At 43.5% G+C, this 13,252-nt stretch overlaps 1 long non-coding RNA gene across 1 annotated transcript; it reads right to left on the reverse strand.

The window, feature by feature from the left end:
- Positions 1-1,037: 1,037 nt before the first annotated feature.
- On the reverse strand, positions 1,038-3,599 carry LOC132071849 (uncharacterized). The gene is made up of 5 exons (XR_009418214.1): positions 3,417-3,599; positions 2,824-2,888; positions 2,139-2,202; positions 1,372-1,447; positions 1,038-1,254 (listed from the first exon to the last, which is right to left on the reverse strand). It is a non-coding gene; the product is annotated as an uncharacterized LOC132071849 (long non-coding RNA).
- Positions 3,600-13,252: the final 9,653 nt, after the last annotated feature.

Consider the following 13,252-nt stretch of genomic DNA (forward strand, 5'->3'; position numbering starts at 1 on the left):
AAAGCACGGGGCTTGTCAGCACGCTGCACCTTCCAGCTTTTCAAAGCAGCTTACCTCTGAAGACCAGCAAACACTGATTTCTACAGAAACAACGGGCAACCCCCAGGCTAATCTCAGCACTACTGTTTAATAGGGGACCTGCCAGCGTGCCAGTCCAGCTTCAAGTGTGCTTTACTTCAGTCTAACATCCCCACAAAATTCTTCTCACATCTTCCAACCCTGAAATCTTATTTTCCCCTAAAGCTTCTCTTCATTAGCAATTTCCAAGTAACATGGGATTTTTACAACATTCAAAAATGTCATGCTGGACTGTGCTACAGAGTAATCTGCAAATATAAGCTTAGCAAAGTTTGAATTGACTTGTCCAGAGAAAAAACCTACAAGTGAACACCTACACCTGCCTACAAAGAGCTAACAAGCCCCTGGCAGCTGCCAGCATCAAAGCACAGCGGATGTTTCTAATACAGGGTAAGGATAACAATATCACCTCCTGTTCTCTCCAGCTTCTTTTCCCTGCAGTCGTATTTTGCTTCTTAGGATTTTTTTAGTCTCTGCATCTTCTTGGACAGCACCAAGCCCGAGGCAAGGAGACGAGAGCCTTTCCCTGCCGTGCGGAGAGAACCAGGAAAACAGTTAAAGTAAGAACAGGGCAGTTTGAAATTCATACTTGCAACGAGAAGCAGCGCCTAACCAACAGAACAAAAGGAAACAAACCACGATACCTGCCTGGGGACAGAAGACATATAAACTCTCCAGGATTTACAATTCCAGCGACCAACCCCTTCAGGACAGCAGCCAAGTGTCCCATGGGGTGGTGCTGCACCAAAGAACCATCTGAGAGGTTCCAAAGAGTGAAATGCACAATATTTTGCAAAGACAAAAAATCTTGCAAAATAACAAAAATACAATAGATGTAAACTACAGGGCAAGAGTACAAGTGTTACCTTTGGGAGCTGGAACCATCCAGGTGAGCACCTGATAACTGCATCCTCACCAGAGTTTGAGCCCTTCAGGACACAGAAGGGTTTTCCCCAGGAATTTCACAGACTGAGTTTGGATAGAAGCGCGCTCGCCGGATCCTCAGAAACGTCGCCCATTCTCCAGGTGTCTGGAGAGAACTGCAAATGGCTCTCACGCAGTTTGAGCTAGTTCTGTAAGGTCTCAGGGGGAATTTCACCAGATGCAACCAAATTGGGCAACTCCCAGTGGGACAGAAGGAACCCAAAGCTTGGGTTCGCAGAGCTGCAGCAAATACTGAGGAAACAAACAAAACAGCATCAAAAATAATAAACCATCCTTCTTTTTTCTCTTGCTTTTGTTTTTTTCTTATTCAGATCAGCACAGCAATTAAAGAGAAGGTGAAAAACTCACCATTACTGAACATTTCATCACCTGTAAGCTGAGCATCCTTAGCAGAGAGGACTCCAAAGTTAAAATTCACCCATCCCTGGGAAAGAAAACCAAATATCGTATGATAAACAGTCAAACAGCAGACATAAAAATTTGTTTCCTCTAAGGACTTTCAGGTACGTATGTATCTTTGCATTACACATGAGAACATACACTTTATACCATCACCTAATACATAATAATTTACCTTTAAATTTTGATAGTATAGCATGAATTTTTTACTTAAATTGGTGATCTATTATTATTCAGTTGGTGCCTAAAAGTATTTCTGCTGTCACGTTCAAAAAAACATGAATTTTTTTTTACTGTAAGGAGCAATTGATTTCAAAGTCATCACAAGCCCATCAAAACACAAAGCTCTGTTCACTGGACGGCTCTGTGAGCTAGAAGTAGTTAGGCTTCTACTTCCCTCTTGTTCTTCCAGAACCAATAAATCCTGTCAACAAAACCAGGATCTTTAGCCCACTGCTGTGAAAGATTCTACAAGGATGATGGCTTGATTTGTGTTTAGAAGTTTTGATTTGAAATGGCCAGACCAATGGATAAAGACAGTGTAAGTAGTATTACATTACTATTATTATTATGTCTATTATTATTTTTACTAGTACTACTACTATTATTATCACCTGCTACTGGAAGAAACAAACCAGTAGTACCTATACTTAATTACTTTTATTTCCAGAAAATAATAAAGAAAAAGAACCAAACCAAAACAAGTCACTTCCTACCTTTTATATCAAGGGATGAAAAATTTCTCTTGGGCTCTTCTCCAATTTATCAAGACTCACAGCACTGAAAGGCAAACAAAACAGTGCTTTATAGAAGGCCAAGTGCACGTTGCAAGGCTGAGCCACCAACTGATTGCAGTGACAGCAGTTACAACACGAATCGTTCCCAGAGCCTCTGTTCCATGGAATGTTCTGTGGAACTGCCATTTCTTTCCCAAAATACTAACTTCCAACACTTCCTAAACGTATTTGGTATTTTAAAACAACAGAAGTTAGTGAGACTCTGTGTGGAGGTCAGGTTTAAATTTATTTCCTTCTAAAGCACAGAGCTCTGTTCCATCACCCTTCCCTTCGGCTCTACGCTGCATCACGGTGAGCATTTGAGGAGGGCTCAAGAACCAATTCTATTTCTCTCTTTTTCTAGCTCTCTCTATTCTTAAATCATTCCAGACAAGTCCAATGAAAAATGACAAGTTCAGCATCAAAGTCACACTTTTTCCCTTTGTCTGCTCAAGAACAGGCTCTAAATCCACTTCTTGCTGCCTTCAACGATTAAGACTTGCAAAACCATTTTTACATGTTTTACAGCTTTATCATAAAACCCACAGAACGCAAGCTCTCAATTACAGGAAAAGGTAATTCACAGGCAAATATCTAAAGGGATCACTTACTTGGAAATACATACCTTGATAGAGATCGCACTGAGAACGTTTCTGTGGGACTCTAAGGGAGACATATTTTCTGGGTACCCTGGAAACAAGAAAAGCTAGAATATATTACAGGACATCCCCACTTTTTCTACATATTCAAATAGGATTTTTAATAAAAACAATTCAGTTAATAAAAGAAGGAAGAAAACCAAGGTGATTTTACTCAGCTATATTTACTCCCGATTTAGAGCAAAAAAAAAGTCACGGGTGCTGCAAAGAAAAAAAAAGTGAACCATAAACGCCTACAGTAGAATTTTAAAACAAGTGCTTGGATAAAAGAATCTTATGGAACGTGAAGTAGAAAAAAGTGAAACCACTATCAGACCTGCCACTTTTCTCACCATTGTACAAGAACATCCTAAAAGCAGTATAAAGTCACTGCCTAAAACCGGTCATGGGATGTAACCAAGAACAATTTAGGCATTTGCTAATCTAGACAGAAACCTTTTCTGGATGCTAGTGTCAAATCACAAGTTTTGTCTTTCAGAAGCTCGACAATGCTGGAAAGCATTTTCCCTGGGGCTCGGGAGGGCAGGGGCGGAAGCGGCGATGAGTTTGCAGCTCGCACCTGGGCCATCCGAAGGGTACAGCCCGCCGGCTCCCCGCGCTGGGCATTCTCCCGGCCATCTCGGGCTTTACCGCTCAGCGCCGCTCCGTCCGTTTCCACGGCGCAAAGAGCCACGAGCACTAACGCGGGCAGCAGCCCCGTCACGCCGCCGATGTCGCAGCGCTCCCTGCTCGCAACGCCCGACACGCGGCGGAGCCGCCTCCGCCCGCAGCACCGGCAGCAGCCCGAGGGAGACGGCTGCGGCTCGGGGGCTCCTCCGGCGCCTCCGCCAGCCCGAGGGCGGCCGCCCCACCGGGACCGCGGCAGCGCCCGGCGCCGCTCGCCCGCGGCGGCTCCCGCAGCTCCCGGCCCGCGGCAGCAAAGCACCGCCTCGCCCTCCGCCATCGGCGGGCGGCAGCGCCCCCGCCCCCGGCACCGCTGAGTGAGGCCGACGAACCGGGCGGACGCTCCTTCCGCGCTCCTCAGCTCCACGCGGGCGCCCACACGGAGCCTTCGCCCCTCCAGCGTCGCCGTCCCGCGCGGGAGAGGCGCCGCCAGCTGCCCGCGCACAGCCCCGCGCGGCCGCCTGGCACGCCAGCCACTCACGGGCCGCGTCAGCCGTTGCGTCACACGCCGCGCCGGCAGCACGGCCTGCCGGGACTTGTAGTCTCGGGCTGACAGCCACGGCGCCCTCCCGCGCCACCGGGAGCTGCACTCCCTCCCGGGCATCAAACGGCTCCTTCGCCCCAGGGCGGGGAAGGACCCGAGGCAGCACCGCTCCTCCCGAATGCCCACTCTTTTTCCCTCCAACTCTTTTTTCTTTTTTCACTCTGGTTTTCAACCCTTCCCTTCCCTCTTGCTCTCCTGCTTCCTTTCCTTTCCTTTCCTATCCCTTTCCCTTTCTTGTATTTCTGATCTTGGTTTATCTTTCTAGCTTTAGAATAAAACAGCAGCAGTAGAAACTGTCAGGATACCTGGGAGTAAAAAACAAACTCCAAAACGAAAATGATTTAAAGAAAACTATTTATTCCCTGGGAGCCTGAAATTTTCTACTGCTGCACGTGACATAGAGCTTTTAATCCCTTCTTATAGATAGTTGATATTTGATACTTACTCTATACAGCGCCCCCTGCCGTCTGTCCCGGCGCACTGCAGCCCCAGCGCTCCCTGTCGTCTGTCCCGGCGCACTGCAGGCACAGCGCCTCCTGCCGTCTGCACAGGCGCACTGCAGGCACAGCGCTGCGGCGGCGTTCGGTTCTGTTGAATGAAACTCGGCTGAATTCGGCTTGGTTCGGCTCTTGGTCTAAACTCGTTTCAGTTCGGCTCTTCGGCCGAACTCGGCACGATTGGGCTAAACTCGGTCATATTCGGCACATTGTCTAAAAGCGGCCAGTGTCGGCTACACTCGGCTATCATCGGCTCTTGGTGTAAACTCGGCTGTTTTGGCCACACTCGGCTCTTCGGTGAAACTCGGCTGTTTCCGGCTCCACTGCGCTCCTCGGGGAAACTCGGCTCTTTTCGGCCACACTCGGCTCTTCGGGGAAAGTCGGCTCTTTCCGGCCACACTCGACTCTTCGGTGAAACTCGGCTCTTTCCGGCCACACTCGGCTCTTCGGCTCTTCGGAACTATTCGCCCCGGCTCGGCTCCCTCAGGGCGGGAAAGCGGCCGTGACAGGACCCCGGCACAGAGACCCGTTTACCCACATGCCTGTCACAAACCCGCCGAAATACGCTCGCCCGCGGCGCCGCTGAGACCACAGCGCGTGTCGGGTACAGCTAAAACGCCACAGAAAATCCCACTGGGGCCGCGCCGGCTTCGGTCTTACACGCAGGCAGCCCTGAAGACGGACTGGGGCCTTCAATTTACGCGCCATTTCTGCCCCCATCTCGAGAAGGTCAACCAAAAGTCCGCGACACCCGCGACTCGCCACTCCCAACGTGGCGGCCTCTCGGCGCAGGGCTGCAGTACCGCGCTCTGCCCACAAGGCGGCAGCACTGCCGCCCGCCCCAGCCGGGGCCGCAGCGCGCCTCGGGGCTGCGGGCAGCGAAGGCGGCAAAAAACAACAGGGGCGACCCCCGACAAAAACTGCTCGGAAATAAATGCCAAAAACCCGCCGCTTACCCGACATGACCCAAACAAGCCCCGTTGTTTTAAATTAGATTTAAATACATTTGATATTTCTATTTTTCGTATTTATATTCACATGCATATTTATAGTGGACATGGACGCAGTATGTCATTTATACACTATATTATGTCTATTCCTTATACTATATTATGTCTATTCCTACTAATAATATTTATTTATCTTTTGTGGTTTTATAAATATCTTTATGTATTGATTCTATATTTATATTTTTTAAATTCTATTTCTATAACACTTTTATTATTTAAAATTAAAATCCCTTTCTAACTCAATACATACAAAAAACCCTTTCTTTTACACTATATTGAAATATTTTTATAGTTATAGCTTGCATGACTATATTCAAATTCATATTTATAGTTTATATTGATGCATTACATTAATAACTATATATAATATGCACCTTATTCAAAACTATACGGGAATTATTTTTTAAATTATTTACCATATCTACTGCTACAACTTCTTTTTTCCTTATATTTCTAATTTTTATATAAATCTTTAATGTGTTTACTATATATTTCTATACTTATATTTCTACCTTTATATTATTTGTATTTGTAATTTTTATACTAAAACCCCTGCTTTGGCATAGAAAAAGCAAAACCATTCATTATTTTAAACTACCTAAATTTTTTTAATATTTATATTTATCATAATATACAACAAATGATAGATATAGATAGATAGATAGATCACATCCATATTTATATCTATTTTATATCCATTTCCTATAATATTTTTAATAAGATATATACAGTATTACTTGTATTATATAATGTATCAATTTATGTTATTTTACATTTACAATTTATTATTAAATTTTTTATATATCTGCATATAGTTGCAATACATTTATATATTTGTATTTTTGTTTGGGTCGTATTTACATTTATATTCTCAATTCATATATCTATAAACAGACACAATACTCTACTATAATTAGAATAACTTATTGAAACATATAATGACTTAAGTTACATGTTAAATTTTAAAAATTGATCGAATATATAAAAATAAAATTGGCTCATTCCCATTGCTACACATCTATTTCTTTTGTTTCAATAGAGTTAGAGTCATAATTGTATATTTAAAATCCAATTCCTAAATGAAATGACAGAACAAACAGCACCAAATTCCCACCAATATCTTCCAAAAACATCAAGGAATCTCCAACAGCCAAACAAGTGTCAGCGAAAAAACAAAGAACACTCTTTACAATAACAATTCTCATCACGACAGAAAAATGGAACCAAAATAAAAGAAAATCCTATAGAAACACACACAGCAAATTACAAAAAGTACTTAAAAAAAGTCAAACCAATCTACTAAACTCAAGACAGTGCCACTCATCCTCAACGTTACTAAAAAAAAAACAAAAAAAACCCCAAAATTCTCCAAAATTCTACCTCTACACTAACTCAAAGAATAAACAATCCTCTGTAAAAATAACGTTAAAACCTGAACTAATTAACAAAATGGAAAAACATCTCAACCACTAAAAACTAAGAAATTAACTACCCAAATAAAGAAATACTTTAAAAACCCACCATATAAATATCCATGTTCCCCAAAAAAAACCTGATAAACAATACTCAAATACATTAAAAGACAACAACAACAACAAAAGAAAATAAAGAAACCAACAACAAGAATAATACCAAAAAACAGATAAACTTAAATCTGCAACAAAAAAATCACTCCCAACTGAATAAACCCATAGTGCCTCAAGCGATCAAAATAAAAATACCACCTAGAGACAAACACAAAGACTAAAGACATACGTAACCATAAACCATGTCCCCCAAATTACCCGTAACCATAAAACATACACTACAATCGAACAAACCAAACACATAAAAGCCCTGGAAGACGATAAACACACATGCAATTACCGAGATTAAAAACCCGCGGCTACGAACGACACGACGCTCCCCCAAGCCCCCCAAAACAAACACTACACACTCACGCTAATAAAAGCCGCCGCAACAGAATTAAAATGCGAACCGCTGCTTCGCGCTACGACCCGTAAAAACCATTGCGCGCCCTTCTAAACATAATACCCAGGAAAAAAAAAAAAAATCCGACTACAAAACCCAATCCAAAACAAACCTTTACCAGCCCTACCGGCACCGAGAACCGTGCCGCTCGGGAAGAACACCGCATCCCTTAGCGTACGCCCGCTGCAAACCGAACCCAGCCACGCAATCAACGCCTCCAAAGCGCCTCCGAGCCGCGGCACCGCCGAGCTTTGAGCGGCCGAACCCCGCGCTCGCTGCCGGCCCCGGACGGAGCGCGGCTCCCGGCAGGGAAGCGGCTCCTGCGGCGGCTGCTCCGGCACGCGGGGCCGGCGCCGTCCCGGGGAGCCCCGCCCGCTGCCCCTGCCCGGCGGGGCCGGCACCGGGCCCGGCGCTCCCGGCGGCGCCCCGGCCCCGCGCCCGGAGCGGACGGAGCGGCCGGCACCGCCCGGGCCGGCGCAGCAGCGCCCGCGCCGCCTCCGCCGCCCTCGGCCGGCCCGGCCCGGCTCCCCTCGGCTCGCACCGGCGCGGCTCCGCCACCGCCGCCCTCGGCCGGCCCGGCCGCGCCGAATCCCCCGTGCGCCCCGGCAGCCGCCCGGGCCGTGCCGGCAGCGCTCCCGAGCGGGAACGTTCCGGGCCGGGCCGCGGGCACGACGAGCGCCCTCCGATGCAGCGGCACAGCCCCATTGCAGCCCTGCAAACGCTGCCGGAGCTGCGGCTCCCCGCAACGCAACCCCGAAACCGACGCCGCAGGCGGGGCGCACCTCACTCCAACAAGGGCAAAGAAATGTGTTCTCCCCTCCAATTTCACCCCCTACGACAGCAGAAAAGAAGGGGCGCTCCTCAAATGAAAGCCTTCGACTGATGGCAAAGGGCGATTTCGACCTCCATTCAAACCCTTCAAAAGGAGGGACACAAGGGCTGGCCCCTCCATTTAAACCCGAGGGTGATGAAAATGTGGTGGCTGCCTTCAAATCAAACCCAGAATACCACAAGAATACTTTCCCCATTCCCCTTAGAATAGAACGCAGGGATTCCCTGTCACCCCAGGGATACCCCTAACAGCCTGGAAAAGGCAGCTTTTCCCGCAATCAACACCCTTAAAACCACAAGTCAAGAGGGATCCCCTCAGTTCAAACGCAGACAAAAAGAGAAGAGGAGCTGCTTCCTTCTCCTTAATCCCTTTTGTCTTCATAAGCTCCATTTTTGTTCCTGGGGATCCGGGGAGGGACCGGCAAGATGAAATTGCAAAGGGGAAGGAGAAAATTCCCCGCTCCAAACCCACACGGGCTCACCTGTTCGGCTGCTGCTCCCCGGCACAAAGATTCGTCCCTCGGCGCCTCCTTTAAGCGATGCTCCGCGGATCCAGGCGCGGATCCAGGTGTCCCCCCGACCCTGTGAGAAGCTCCCGCAGCCCTTCCACGAGACAGCGCCGGCAGCGCCCCATAAACCCCTCCACTGAGCAGCTCCGTGCAAAAGGGAGCCGAGGCAAAGCCTCCCCCTAAAGCAGCCTGGCCCCGGCAGGAGCCGGCCCCTCCTCATCCTCGCACTCACACCTGGGCTGCTCCGAGCCCCCATCATCCTCGCACTCACACCTGGGCTGCTCCGAGCCCCCATCATATATTTTTCATATTTATATTCGCATTTATATTTAGAATTTATATTACTGTATAATAAGCATTGTATTATATATTGCATCTCTTCATGTTACTTACATAGATTTCTATTTCTATTCATAGTTTGGCATTATATCTTTTTATCTCTATATATTTATTATATATTTCTGTATGTCGATTTACATTTCTATAGTACTTATATTATTTAAAATAAAACGAAATAAAAAGCAAAGACACCCCTTTATTTAAAACACATTTAAAATTTTAAAAATAATTTTGTCATAATTCTATTCACATCTAGATTTGTAATTTTCATTTGTTATATTTGTAGATATTATATATATTGGAGAGAATACCTTTTTATAGAATAATAGATATATTCTTTTGACACAATATATTTCTTTTACTTATATTTATATATATTAAATATTTATTGATATCGACATATATACGATATATTTGGATTTCTATTTCTATATTTTTTATTAAATCTCCAGCCTATACCCCAATAAAAGCCAAACAATCCCCAATGTATTTAAAGTATATTTAAACATAAATCCTGTCACAGCTGCATTGCACAGCAGTGCCCCAAGCTAATCTGACACTTGTTCATCTCCTGGACCTGAATCTGAACCCGCTCACCTTGATTGCACCTGGCAGAACCATTTTCGTACCTTTTTCTGGCATTTCTTGTTTTTGTTTTTTTTTTTTTTTTCTTGAGTTTTTGTGGCCTTTATTGCCTCTCTTTCTTGCCTTGTTTCTTGGGGCTTTTACTCCCTTTTTCCTTGATTTTTTTCTGGCATTTGTTGGGGTTTTTTCTTCGTTTCTTCTTGCCCATCTTGGTGTTTTTTTCTGGTTTTATCTTGCCCCCTTGGTTTTTTTTTCTGTTTTTCTGGATTTTTCTTTGCCATTTTCTTTTGTTTCTTTTTTTTTTTTTTCTTGGATTTTTTCTTCCCCATCTTGGTTTTTTGTTCTGATTTTATTTCTTGCCCATCTTGGGGTTTTTCCCTGGTCTGTTTTCAGGGATTTTTCTTGCCCATTTTGGGTTCTTTTCTGTTGTTTTTTTTCTGGGTTTTTCTTAGGGTTTTTTTCCGTTTTTTTTTCTGGGATTTTTCTCGCCCATCTTGGGGTTCTATTCTGGGCTTTTTCTTGCCCATCTTGGGGTTTTCTTCTGCGTTTTTTTCTTGCCCATCTTGTTGTTGTTGTTGTTTGGGGTTTTTTGTTTGTTTTTGGTTTTGGTTTTTTTTTTCCTATTTTTTTTTTCCTGTGGTATTTCTGGGATTTTTCTTGCCCATCTTGGGGTTTTTTTTTGGGGGGGGGGGCGGTTTTCTCGCCCATCTCGAGTTTTTTTTCTGTGGGTTTGTTTTTTGTTGGTTTTTTTTTTTTTTTTTTTATGTCTTCCTTCCTTCCTCCCTGCCTGTCCTTCCTTCTTTCTTCCTTTCAGTTCCTTTCCTTATTATCTTTTTTTCTTTTTCTTCCTTTCTTTCCCTGTATTTCTAATCTTGGTTTTCCTTTCTAGCTTTAGAATAAAAAAGCAGCAGTAGTAACTTTCAGGCTACCTGGGAGTAAAAAAACTCCAAAACGAAAATGATTGAAAGAAAACTATTTATTCCCTGGGAGCCTGAAATTTTCTACTGCTGCACGTGACACAGAGCTTTTTATTCCTTCTTATAGATAGTTGATATTTGATACTCACTTTATACAGCGCCCCCTGCCGTCTGCACCGGCGCACTGCGGGCAGAGCGCTGCGGCGTCGTTCGGTTCTGTTTAAATAAACTCGGCTAAATTAGGCTTGGTTCGGCTTAGGTCTAAAATCGTTTCGGTTCGGCTTTTCGTCTAAATTCGGCTTTTCCGGCTCTTCGGCTGAACTCGGCCCGGTTGGGCTAAAGTCGGTCATATTCGGCTCTTTGTCTAAATGCGGCCAATGTCGGCTACACTCGGCTATCATCGGCTCTTCGTCTCAAGTCGGCTGCGTTCGGCTACACTCGGCTCTTCGTCTCAAGTCGGCTGCGTTCGCCTACACTCGGCTCTTCGTCTCAAGTCGGCTGTGTTCGCCTACACTCGGCTCTTCGGCTCTTCGGAACTATTCGCCCCGGCTCGGCTCCCTCAGGGCGGGAAGGCGGACGTGACAGGACCCCGGCACAGCGAGGCGTTTAACCCACATGCCTGTCACAAACCCGCCGAAATACGCCCGCCCGCGGCGCCGCTGAGACCACAGCATGTGTCGGGTACACTTGAAACGCCACAGAAAATACCACCGGGGCCGCGCCGGGGTCGGTATTCCATGCAGGCAGTCCACTGACACCCACCCCGGTCCTCCACTTCCCCGCCCTTTTCGCCGCCCTGTTGAGAAGGTCAATTGAAAGTCCGCGACATCCGCCACGCGCCACTCCCAAGGTGGCGGCCTCTCGGCGCAGGGCTGCAGTACCGCGCTCCGCCCACAAGGCGGCAGCACTGCCGCCCGCCCCAGCCGGGGGCGCAGCGCGCCTCGGGGCTGCGGGCAGCGAAGGCGGCAAAAAACAACAGGGGCGACCCCCGCCGAAAACTGCTCTGAAATAAATGCCCCAAAACAACCGGGAAGAGGAAAAAAAAACTTCTGCCTCTAGTCTAATAGGATAAAACAAAACAAAACCCCAACAATTTCTTTAAAAAAAAAAAATTAAATCTTTTTAAAAAATTTTTTTTCATATTCATATTCACATTTCTATTTAATAAGGTATATTGATGTAAACTGTCCATTTATACATTTGTTTTTATGAATACATTTCTATTCCATATTGCATATATCCCTAAAACTTAAATTTATTGTTATATTTTTATACATATTTTTACATAGTAAGTATATATTTCTGTTAGGATTTTTACTTCTGTAACACTCACAGTACTCAAAATAAAACCCCTACCTCTACCCCATACATGGCAAAAAAAAACCCCTTTCATTTCAACTGTATTTAAATTAAAAAAAAAATAAATTCAAATTTATATTTAAAATGTTTACTGATGTATGATCGATTTTGCATTCATATTTAGCGATTTATTTATAAATTTATATTCTATGTTACATGTGTTCCTATTACTTATATTTTTATATACTTTTACTCATATCTTTATATATTTATTATATCTTTCTGTGTTAGGATTTTTACATCTGTAACACTTACATTATTTAAAATAAAAACCCTGCCTCTACCCACATTAAAGCCAAAAAGAACCTCAGTCTTCTCAACTGTATTTAAATATTTTTTAAAATTCAATTTTCCAGGTTGATATTCACTTTTACATTTAAAATGTATACTAATGTATACTCTTATTTGTATTCTCCATTACATCTCTTCCTATTATTTATATTTACTTATATTTTGTGTTTATATATATATTTCTATCTCGATTTAATATCTCAATATTAAGAAATATGTAACAATAATATCTACATTCATATTATTTAAAATGAAAACCCTGCCTCTAACCCAATAATAAAAAAGACCCCAACCCTTTCTTTTAAAAAATATTTAAATAGGTTTTATCCTTATGTCTGATTTTTATATTCGTATTTCTATTTATAATAATGTATATTAATGTCTATTGCTTACTTATACATTTATCTTTACCAATGTCAAGTTATAAATAAATTTACATTCTATACTACATCTGATGCGAGTAGTTATTTATATATTTTTATACATTGATTAAATATTTCTGCGTCAAGATTTTTACTTCTCTAACACTTATAATATTCAAAATCAAACCCCTGCCTCTACTTCAATAAAAGCCAAAACATTCCCTTTCTTTTAAACTATATTTACAGATTTTTATATTTATATTCCCGTATAATGTTATTTATATTCTGTACTACAACTCTTCATATTACATATATTTATATATACATTTATATTCATGCTTTAGCAATTTCTCTTTATATATTTATTATATATTTCTATCTTCAGATCCACATTTCTATATTACTTATATTATTTAAAATAAAACTCCTGCCTCTAACCAAATAAAAACCAACGACACCCCTTTATTTGAACCAGATTTAAAATTTAGGAAGTAAATTTATTTTTCAAAATTAGAAT

Source organism: Ammospiza nelsoni, chromosome 3, assembly GCF_027579445.1.
Source record: "Ammospiza nelsoni isolate bAmmNel1 chromosome 3, bAmmNel1.pri, whole genome shotgun sequence".
NCBI lineage: Eukaryota > Metazoa > Chordata > Aves > Passeriformes > Passerellidae > Ammospiza > Ammospiza nelsoni.